The sequence below is a fragment of the Papio anubis genome, chromosome 5 (genome assembly GCF_008728515.1).
Source record: "Papio anubis isolate 15944 chromosome 5, Panubis1.0, whole genome shotgun sequence".
Taxonomy (NCBI): domain Eukaryota; kingdom Metazoa; phylum Chordata; class Mammalia; order Primates; family Cercopithecidae; genus Papio; species Papio anubis.
Window position 1 is genome coordinate 157,378,330 of NC_044980.1, and position 11,853 is coordinate 157,390,182.

The window sequence follows — 11,853 nt, forward strand, 5'->3', positions numbered from 1 at the left end:
TGACAAATGGGATCTAATTAAACTAAATAAATTCTGCACAGCAAAAGAAACTATCTTCAGAGTGAACAGGCAACCTACAGAATGGGAAAAAAATTTTGCAACCTATCCATCTGACACAGGTCTAGTATCCAGTATCTACAAGGAACTTAAATTTGCAAGAAAAAACAACCCCATTAAAAAGTGGACAAAGGACATGAACAGAGAAACTTCTCAAAGAAAGACATTTATGCAGCCAACAAACATATGAAAAAAACCCTCAACACTACTGAGCATTAGAGAAATGGAAATCAGACCCACAATGAGATACCATCTCACACCAGTCAGAATGATGATTATTAAAGTCAAGAAAAAACAGATACTTGCAAGGTTGCAAAGAAATAGAAACACTTTTATACTGTTGGTGGGAATGTAAATTAGTTCAACCATTGTGGAAGACAGTGTGGCAATTCCTCAAAGACCTAGAACCAGAAATACCAATTGACCCAGCAATTCCATTACAGGGTATATACTCAAGGGAATATTATATTTTATATGAACACATATATTTTATATGAACACATATGTTCATTGCAGCACTATTCACAATAGCAAAGACATGAATTCAACCCAAATGTCCATCAATGATAGACTGGATAAAGAAAATGTGGTACATATACACCATGGAATACTATGCAGCAAAAAAAGGAATGAGATTATGTCCTTTGCAGGGACGTGGAAGGAGCTAGAAGTCATTATCCTCAGCAAACTAACATAAGAACAGAAAACCAAACACCGTATGCTGTCGCTTATAAGTCAGAGCTGAACAGTGGGATCACATGGACACAGGGAGGGGAACAACATACACTGGGGCCTATTGGGGGCATCAGGGGAGAGAGAGCCTCACGAAAAATAACTAATGCATGCTGGGCTTAATACTTAGGTGATGGGTTGATAGGTGCAGCAAACTACCATGGCACATGTTTACCTATGTAAGAGACCTGCACACCCTGCCCAGGTACCTCAGAACTTAAACATTTTTTAAAATGCAATAAAAACACCATGTCAAGTATACATAATTTACCCTGTCATATTAAAATGGTAAAAATAATAATTCTCTCTAATGGTAATGCTAATTACTTTTAGGTAAAAAAGAAAAGAGGAAAGACAATAGGTCAATTCTTTGTTACTCATCATTGGTTTCCACTACTGCAAATTTATGCCTAATTTTAAGAGACAAGCTTCCTAATCAGTTATGATAAAATATGTTAGAAGTTCAGCTTCACAATTAACCATGGTATGTGAGTTTCCTTGATTTTCAGGATGAAATTTGCTTCTACGAATTATAATCAGTATAAATGGAAAGAACCTTATTGGAAGAGAAACATTTAAATTGCTATGTCTCTAAAATACTGATAAAGTAATATTTTTAATATTATGCATGTAGAATCACAGCTGAAATCTAGAATAAATATAGTAAGTCAAATTTTTATTTAATCAATAAAATAATCCAGAAAAGTAGTCAATTTATTAACATTTAACAACCTTATGGTTAAACTTTTCTCTATATTAAGCATTCTTCAAATGCCAGAGTAAAATAATCCTTTGCCTATGTTATAAATAAAGAAGTAAAAAGTGACATAAGAAATTGACAATTTTTAGCCAGGTGTGGTGTTGTGCAAGCCTGTAGTCCCAGCTACTGGTGGGAGGGTGGGAAGGGCATGAGGCGTGGAAGCTGAGGCAGGAGGAATGCTTGAGCCCAAGAGGGTGAGGCTGCAGTGAGCCAAGATCACACCACTGCACTGCAGCCTGGGTGACAGAACAAAACCCTGTCTCAATAAATAAATAAATAAATAAATTGACAATTTTATGTCAAAAATTTGTAATTATCATCTTCCAAAACTCCAGTACTAATATCTTAAATTGAACAGTGCTAGCTAATATTTAATCCATTTTTCCAATAAATTTAGAGGTCACACTAGTTAATAAAGGTAGGTTGGATCAAAAACATAAGCCAATCAAGACCAAGATCAGAATTAAACATGAATGATTCTCTTGGTTCAAGTCAAGACTTCATGACTGGGGGACTTCTATGGAGTAACAGGGACAAGATTTAACATCTTGCCAAAAACAACCAAAAAAAGAAAAATAAATAAAAAAAATCCAACAGATAAAATATATGAAATAATGGTTTGCAAGACAGCGGATATCTGGCAACAAGGAACAGCAGTTGCTGAAAGCTAAGGAATAACTCTCATAGGTGTGCCTTACAAGACAGGCTCTGGGAGAAGAGTTGCAAAAGAAAGACCTACAGAGATCTGTAGACAGGACTCTTGCATATTTAGCAAAGTATTGATCAATGCATTGTTGTAAGGAAAATACAAAAGGCAAGGGGAAGAATCATCTGAAAGAGTTAGTGGGAAGAATACTTAGAGCTTACACAGGTCTGGGAATGTTGCCTGTTTTCACCAGATTTGGAAAACTTACTTTTTAAATACTCTCTGTTTAGATTATTTGTCTGTTTGTTAATTTAATTATTTGTCTTATTATTGAATTGTAAATGTTCTTTATATAATCCGGTTGTAAAGTCCCGTAGCAGATACATGATTTTTGAATTTATTCCATTCTGCAGGTTGTCTTTTAATTTTGATAATGTCATTTGAAGCACAAAGTATTAATTTTGATGACATCCAATATATCTTTTTCTCATCACCTGTGTTTTTGTGTTATATCTAAGAAAACTTTGTCTAACACAAGATCACAAAGGGGATTTACTTCTGTATATTTTCTAATAGTTTCATAGTTTTAGGTCTTACATTGAGGTCTGTGATCTACTTTGAATTAATTTTTGTATTTGGTGTTACTTTTGATGAGAATGACTCAAACATTTGACCTCACCATTTAATGGACTATGGAAATACAGCTTTCTTCTTTGAATGTTGAAATAACCCACATTAACTTTCATGTGGAAATACAGGAGTGTCCCCAGTTCACATGACAATCCTAGAAATGTGTGACCTTTACTTTTATCCCTTCCCTGTGAACAATATGGAAATTGCTCAGTTTCTGCCTAAAACTCTTACAAATTCCTCTTTAGCCAGGATCAATACAATGCTGCATTCAATCCAAGAACCCTTCTTTCTCCCATCAGTTATTCATAATAATTGCAGATATATCGGAATATACTCTACAGGTCTTGCTGGATTGCCTGCAGATGCCAGGTCCTGTGTATGGTATACCAAGGCCAGGTCATCCAGACAACACCTGGACTTGATGTCCTCAGTTAACTACTAATACTGCACACTCTTCCTCATAAAACAAGGTTGTCAAGATGTCACCTGACTTTTGCATAAAAAATTTTAATACAAAAATTATCTGGGTGTGGTGGCACAGGCCTGAGCTCCCAGCTACTTGGGAGGCAGAGGTGAAGGTGAAGGTGTGAGGATTGCTTGAGCCTGGGAGGTTGAGGCTGCAATGAGCTGTGATCACATCACTGTACTCTGGTCTGGGAGACAGAGACCTTGTCTCAAAAAAATTTTAAAAATTGTTTAGAGATAGGGTGTTACTAGAGATGGAGTCTCACTAGGGTGTAGTGGTGCGACCATAGCTCACTGTAACCTTGAACTTCTGGGCTCAAGCAATCCTTCTGCCTCAGACTCTTGAGTAGCTATGACTATAGGCAACACACTTAGTCAATTGTGTTTGTGTGTGTGTGTGTGTATGTAGAGACAGGGGTCTCACTATGTTGTCCAAGCTGGTCTCAAACTCCTGGACTCCAACTCCTAGACTAAAGTGATTCTCCTGACTCAGCCAGGAGTGCTGGATTTACAGGAATGTGCCACCTCTCCAGCCCAACTTTTGTATTTTGTTTAATATTTTTCTTGTTATTATTAAGATAGACTATTAACTTTAAGTGAGTGAATGGTCATGGTAGGAGAAAAAAGTGAGAATAATGATTTAAAGTCCCTTTTTGCAGTCATAGTTCCTTGGAGATTGGATTCTGTGACATCTTTCTAGAAATTACAGTGTTCCATATAATTAATCTTATAATGATTTTATACTACACCATTAAATGAAGCTTTACCAATATGAAAGGTAGAAGGATAGATGCAATTAAAGGAAGAGTGTGAATGATAGCCTGTGTACATAACTACATACCTCAGACATCATGATAAAGTAAATATAAGAGGTTTATGGTGCTTTTCCAGTCACTATAAAATATTCCTACAAAAAGTGTAGTCATGTGGCCCCAGACAGTGTGTAAAATGGTATTACCATTGCCTATTTCAAATTCACCATTTATCTAAAGCTGTGTTGGTAGAGGTGGGATGGACAGGAAACCCATGCAGCAGAAAATCAAAACAAAAATATGGCTGGAAAAGTGAATGAAATTCTACTTCACATACTTTTGAAGAATGAGACAGATTATAAAAATTTAAAAAACCACAATTCCATTTTAATATTTAATCAGCACTTGAGAGATGAAGGAATTGGTTTCATCATATTGAAATGATCAGTTTGAAAGTAAGAACAAGCAAGAAAATAAAATTTGTAGTCTCACTGGATGATATTATTGCAAATTTATAAAATTACTTATTTCATGAAAGTCATTTGAAGATAAAAATTCAAGCCAATAAATTCTTAATGAATGGAAATAAAAGGGGAGAACACCCTTAACAGGATTTAAAACTAAACTTTCATTTTGTGAAGGAATGTAACAGCAAAAGAAAATCCGAAGTCTGCAGTTACTCTTCACGTAATTTTTAATGCAACTGTGAAGTAGCAATACCAATATGTTAATATCTAGTGTACTCACTGTAAAAAGATAAAATACTCAAGGTGTTCAATTCTGATTGTTGAAACAGCACTTATTAGTGCTTATGTTACAAAGAACAAACATCTGAAAATAGATTTGTGTTTAAGTGCATCATATACTATTCAATGTCACAAAAAGTATATCAGTTTTCATGTTAAATAAGAATCACTAATAATTCTATAGAAAATGATTCAACATTATTTTTTCTTGACAATTTTACAGTGACAGATCTCTATAAAGATTATTAAATTATTAAAAGTTACCATAGTCACTCTTCTGTGCAATAGATCTCTAAAGCTTATTTTTCTTGTCTAACTAAAACTTTGTACCCTTTGATCAACATCAATAAGAGTGCACTGTATATTTCAAAATTGCTAAGAGAGTAGATTTAAAATATATTCACCACAAAAAATGATAAACACATGAAGTGATGGGTTTAATTAGTCTATTTAATCATTCCACATTGCAAACATATACCAAAATATCATATTGTGCCCCCAAAATCATAACATGCAATTATTTTCAGTGGAAAATAAAGTTTAAAAGCATGTTTTTAAATGATGTTGTATCAAATTTAGGCTGCTGTTCCAAAAACATTACCTACAAATCCATGGCAAGGTAGACCACTTGGTAAAGTTTCTAATATTATAGAGCAAGAAACACCTATAGCACAATGCTTTTCACAAGACTACTACTCTTTTCAAAATGGTATGTAGATTTAAGCCTAATTACAGTTTCCTTCAGGGCTAGTCTCATTCTGTATATTTGTTTTAGTTTGTACCTACACAGTCATATGTCCTGATAATTTGATATCATATTTATAAAAAACCAAAGCTTTAATATTTTGACATATTTACCAGACATATCATTTCCTTTATTAAAAAGGAGCAATATCAGCCATCATGATGTCTCACGTCTATATTCCCAACTCTTTGGGAGGCCAAGACAAGAAGTTCCCTTGAGCTCAGGATTTTGAAACCAGCCTGGGCAAACATGGCAAAATCTCATCTCTACAAAAAATACGAAAAATTAGCCAGGCATGGTGGCACACACCTGTAGTCTCAGCTACTAGGGAGGCAGTGGTGGGAGGATCACTTGAGCCCAGGGAGTTGAGGCTACAGTGAGCTATGATCACACCACTACACTCCAGCCTGGGCAACAGAATGAGATCCTGTCTCAAGCAAACTAAAAACAGTAATACTGACTTGCCCAGTGGCTCATGCCTGTATAACACTAGCACTTTGGGAGACCAAGGCAGGAAGATTGCTTGAAGCCAGGGGTTCGAGGCTAACCCAGGCAACAAAACAAGGCCCTGTCACTGTCAATAGAAAAAAGCAGTATCAAAAATCAATGTTTAGTAAAAATAAAGCACATATTTTCTTATTCTCAACTCACATATCCCCCACTTAGCACATCAGAAAGTTTTGAAAAGATGTTCATAAAATATTTAAAGGAACAGCTTAAATGTGGAATCATAGCCCCCGCTCCACTGTTCATGCTGAGAAATATCAACATCTTCTTAAAATAAGACACAAGATACTGAAACCTATTGTTTCAAGAAAGGGCATATGTTGATTAATCTCAACGGGTGGCAGGGAAACTCACTAATACTCACTCATAGCTTTAAAACAATTATTTTACATAGCTTTACAACAATTATTCCGAAAGTGGAGGCCTTCAGCATCAGCATCACCTGGGAGCTTGTTAATGATGCAAATTCCTAGGCACCACCACAGACTTACTTAGTCAGGCATTCTCGGGGTGGGGTCTAGCAATCTGGTTTAATAGGCTCTGCAGGTGATTCTATGCAGGCTAAAGTTTAGGAATGACTACTTTAAAGCAACTATAGAGAGAATAGGAAGGAAAAAAAAAATCACCCATGCTGGAAATCATGATATAGAACCAGAAGTTTTAATGTCATAAACTAGGCTAGAAATCTTGCTCTAGAACTTTTTAGGAGTATGATATTAGGAATAATACTTCTCTTACTTTTCTTATTTATAAAATGGGGGAAGTAAAATATATATTGAACCATTATTTTAGGTACAAAAATAATATGTATAAAAGACATATTGGAGTCTCACCAAGAATATTAACTGAAGAATGTTAAAGCAATAATATTCTTAAACAAAAGATAGATAGATTGTGTTATTAACAACAGCTAGTAATTTCTTCCTAAAGTTTGAATCAAGCCAGCTCCAGCTGTCCTTCACATGTCCATGTTCAAATATCAGTCAAGGAAATTGTGTTTGATACACAAAATTAGAAGACGGCAGCTTTCCATCCAGTCACATCAAGAGGCCTACAAATGGTTTACTTATTTAGCAGATTAATCTCTCCATGTTATCCCAGCTAAGAAAGTGTATTACAAATTTTTTATACAGGAATTTGAAACTACATTTGAAGTTATTAAAATATGAATAATAAATGTCCATGAAATGGCCCAGGATCAGTTATGGTATGGATGGTTTGGTTTCTCAGAGAAGGCAACATAAAACAAGAACAAAAACCACAGCAAAAAAACCCCCAAAACACTAAACAATAAAGGGGGCAGTGTTTATGTAGTCTAAGCATCTAGAAGAAAACCGACCCCTAAAGTTTTATTTATTTATTTATTTATCTAGGCTATATACTTAGGTTTAAAGGATATCATAACATCCCCAAAATGTGTTTTTAAGTAGTTTCCATGCCCCAGTTGCCCCTGTTTATTTAAGATTGGTATGCAGTCTCTGAGATAATCTATTATTTTGGCTTTGCTAGAACATGTCCCTTTTCTTGTTGAATTTCTTTAAGTCACACTACGGGCTGTTAAAGTCTCTCTCTGACTCCCTGGGCAGAGCATGCTAACGTGGAGCTGGAGTTTTCTGAAGGAGCTGTCATGATCTGTTGACTCAATGATCTGTTAATGACACCTGAAAGCTCACAGCAGCACTGGCCTCAGCTTGCTGCTGCTACAGCTGGCCCATGGAGGATGCAGGTGCATTGTAAGAGGCACCCAAATCAGCCATTAAGGTCACTTTTATTAGAGTCTTCTACTTACAAAACAGGGCTCTCAGGGAGCATGATTCAGTCTAGCATGACCCTGATGGCTCAGAAGAGAATCACACTTTTAAGGAGCAGCCAAGTCTTGTTATAATAAAAAAAAAAAAAAAAAAAAAAAAAAAAAAAAAAAAAAAGGAAGGAAAATAATATTGCTGTTTTTACTTTCACAGACTCATATATCCTATTGTGCAAAAAATTTAAGAACAATGGTTCCCACCTTACACCTTCATTTCACCCCTTCCTCCGCTGCCCCGCTAGTGGTAACTAATTTTAAAGGAAATCGGCACCCCATCTCTTTTTTTAGTCAATAAAAATTAATTCCTTTGCAAATGTCACATGTGATTTGCTGAAAAAAGTCATCTGAGCAAAGGCATAACTCTAAAAAGTTTAATAGACTAGAATTGCAAACCCTGGTAATGAAAGATAAATCTCTTTAAAACTCAACTTAAGGAGTACCCCTATTCCAGCCTAGCCCCATGTGGGACATTTTGCCTACACATTATTTTGCTCCAGACAACTTCATAACATATAAAACAAAACAGGGCCTTATTCTATTGTTAGGCACTGGGAGAGTTGTTCTAAACTTGTGTCTTCAACTTATGGCTTTTATTTTAGTTAATGGAGTCAAGATACCACATATTCAACTATTTTAAATCTATCTGGAATTTTGGCTAATTGTTCTTGCAGCATACCTGAAAGCATTGGAAAAGAACACCATGTTTGTTTGTTTTCCCAATTTTCCCACCATTCTTGATTTGTCACATAAGTAATAGTAATTACTCTGCTTTAATTCATATTAGAAAACAATTACATCATAACTTTTAAATAAAGCAAACCATTACAAAGGGAATTGTAACATACTGATACTATAGGAAAGAAAAATAATGAAACTTGAACAGATATCTTGCCTACAACAACTCAATTTTATAAAGTTGGCAAAAAAACAATGTTTAAAGAACATGTAGAGTAGATGTCATTTTTGGTTCAACACGAATAGATCATTGATCTGGCAAATAGCATTGAAGAAATTTATTACAGTTCAGTCATTAATATATTCATTCATAGAAGAATTCCTTGGTGGGTTAGAGAAAATGCTTTTATCCCTCTTGTTTTGTATAATGTGCCACTATATGTAGTATATGTGGATTTGTTTTCCAAGTTCTATTACTTCCACTAATGGTGCATCTCATGAAGTATGTTTCAGCCTTCCTTACCTCCCATCCTGGACAGCCTTATGCATGGGAGGGGCCGATAACTTTTTACTCTTTCCAACTTGCACAATGCTTCTTTGGATGAGAATATTTGAAGCACATTTCTTACCATGTCATTTACTTGCTCAAAAATCTTCACTAGATTCTTGACTCAACAAAATAATACAAAAACTCAATAGCCTGTAATTTAGAACCGTCTGTGATCTGATCTTGACGTTATATAAACCTCATTTCATATCCTGTTCTTTATATCCCTAAGACCAAAACTGCGCTATGGCAGAATTGTTCCTGACCTATCTCCACATAATCTACCTCAACTTAACTAGTTTACCAGCTTCAACCAAACCATGCTCTCCATTCTTCTCTCTAAAATATTTGCCTGACATTCATCATGTGTTCCTCACACACTGGTAGGCTAGTTGCTATTTATACTCCCATGTCATCAGTCAAGTAGACAATATGATAAACAAGAGAGGTTATAAGCAAATGTATTTATGCAAATTGCTATTATTATAATTATGAAACTTAAATAATAACCAACTGATAAATACAAGTTGAAGATAAATTTTTTCCTATAAAAAGTAAGTTAGATATTTTGGAAATAAAGTCCCTAAAAATATTGCTGTCATACATATTGGTTGTAACAATATAGCTGTAAAATATTGGGGGAAGATCATAGAAAACTAGAAAGATTCTGCATTTATATTTCTAGTTGAAAATCTTGAAGTTTCACTCCATTTTAAAGAAATTGAAAGTAGGATTCCAAGGTCAGGCATTTTGGGTATGGTTTGTGCAAGGAAAGTGACATATTTAGAGAATAATATGCCACAGTAGTAATGGTAATAATTATTTGGAAAACAAATTATCGAAAATGCAGACATCGTATATGTAATGACAGAAACAGAAATCTAAATATGATGCAGAGAAGATTGTAACAAATCCATTATTTAACAAGAACTTGTTTCTTACCTTAATTATGAACATTTTCAAACATTTATAGTATGCATGGTCATTTTTACTGGTGTATAATTTACATTCAGAGAAGTGCACATATTATAAGCTTTATGAATTTCCATAAACTGTACACATCTTTGTAACCAGAAAGAGAGGATTACCAGTCATCCAGAAGGTACCCCCATGCCTCCTTTCTGTCACTGCCCCCTCATCTTGCATGGGTCACTATTCTATTTAACAGCATAAATTAGCTTTGCTTCTTTTTATAATATGTATACACTGTGTATATTATTTTGTATTTGGCTTCTTTCTTATAACATTGTACTTATGAGATGTTTGCTTCATGTAACTATAGAGCATCCAGTTTCATGACAACAAAGTATTCTTTGAATCCTCTTAGAGCAAATATTCACAATTTACTAAAATAAAAGGACTTTTCCTTCTTCTTATATATGCCAATTTTGGATTGTGTCACTCAGTTCCATATACCTGGACTGTTCTTGCTCTTTTTTATCCCCAATCTATTGTAAAAAGGTAATTTGTACAAAGCTATAAGTGTGTCCCTCATATAAATATAAAATGTGCCACAGATTCATGCAACTTATTAATAAGGGCAACAACAAGATGGTGAAGTTAATTCAAAGAGCATTTGAAGAACCAAATATGTACAGAGATTAAAGGAAAAAAAAAACATTAGAATAAGATTGCTAGGTGAGATTAAAACCTGGAAATGCTTATACAGGATAAAAATCAATCTACAAATTAATGATGTAACTTCAAAGTCAGGTATCTAAATAATAATAAATGATATGTCAAACAAAATTGTATCCTCCTAGAGATTAAGATAATAAAAAATTCTTGGGTAGGCCTATTGAACATTTTTTCAGGATAACCCTGAAGGGACACACAGATGTCATTTTGCCTTATTTCTGATCCCTTGAGGTCAATGTTCATGCCACTTCCACTCTGAAGTCTTTCTGATTTCCTAGCTGGAAGTCATCTCTCTGGCCAAGGAGCACTGGCAGTACATGGAGTATGTACAATATGAAGTTTGTGAATGAATAATGGTAATCTGCCACTCTAGGGGTATATCGCTCTTTGAGCAGAAAGGGCCAATTAAGAACATAATTAAATTTTAAATTATAGCTGAAGAAATTGCACTGTAGAAGAGAGATAAATTAGAACACATCATGGTGTGGTTAGCAAGTATATATTCTTAAAAATTAGAGCAAATATGCTTTGAGAAATAATTGATTTATAAAGTACTCTACTTTTTCAACTTCCTTTTGCCCTTTCTCTAAGCTCTGCGCTATAGAAACATTCTCTCTGTAATCCCCCTGCTTCATTCTAGTCTTGTTAAGCAAAACTACAGGAATAATCTATCTCAAGCTCCATTTTAACCATCTTTTTTCCTCATCAGAGCTTGGAGATGCTGTTTGGAAACTCACGTTCAATCATGGATTTTACTGGCCACCATTTTCTTATTTAGCTCTGTGACCCTCCATGCTACTTTTCCTATTAATCACCGTCAGGTGCTTGCTACTCACTTCACTGGACTTGTTGGACTTTTATTTCTTATTCTCTCCCTTTCAGTCTTTACAGAAACATTCTCTTCAGTAGAGCTTTGTTAACCATTATTCTTTTTTCTTTAGCTTCTCTCGATCATACTATTTAAGGGATAATTTGCATAATGCATCCGTAAGTCGAGCTTGATCAGATTTTGCTTTGCTTGTTTTCTCAGCTCCTCCCAAGTAGCTAAAAAGTTGATCTTGCTAAGATGGTTTTGAATTAAGTTACGTATGCTCTTGGCCAGACCTCCTTTTCTCACTTCCAACTGGAGTGGATAATGCAAAG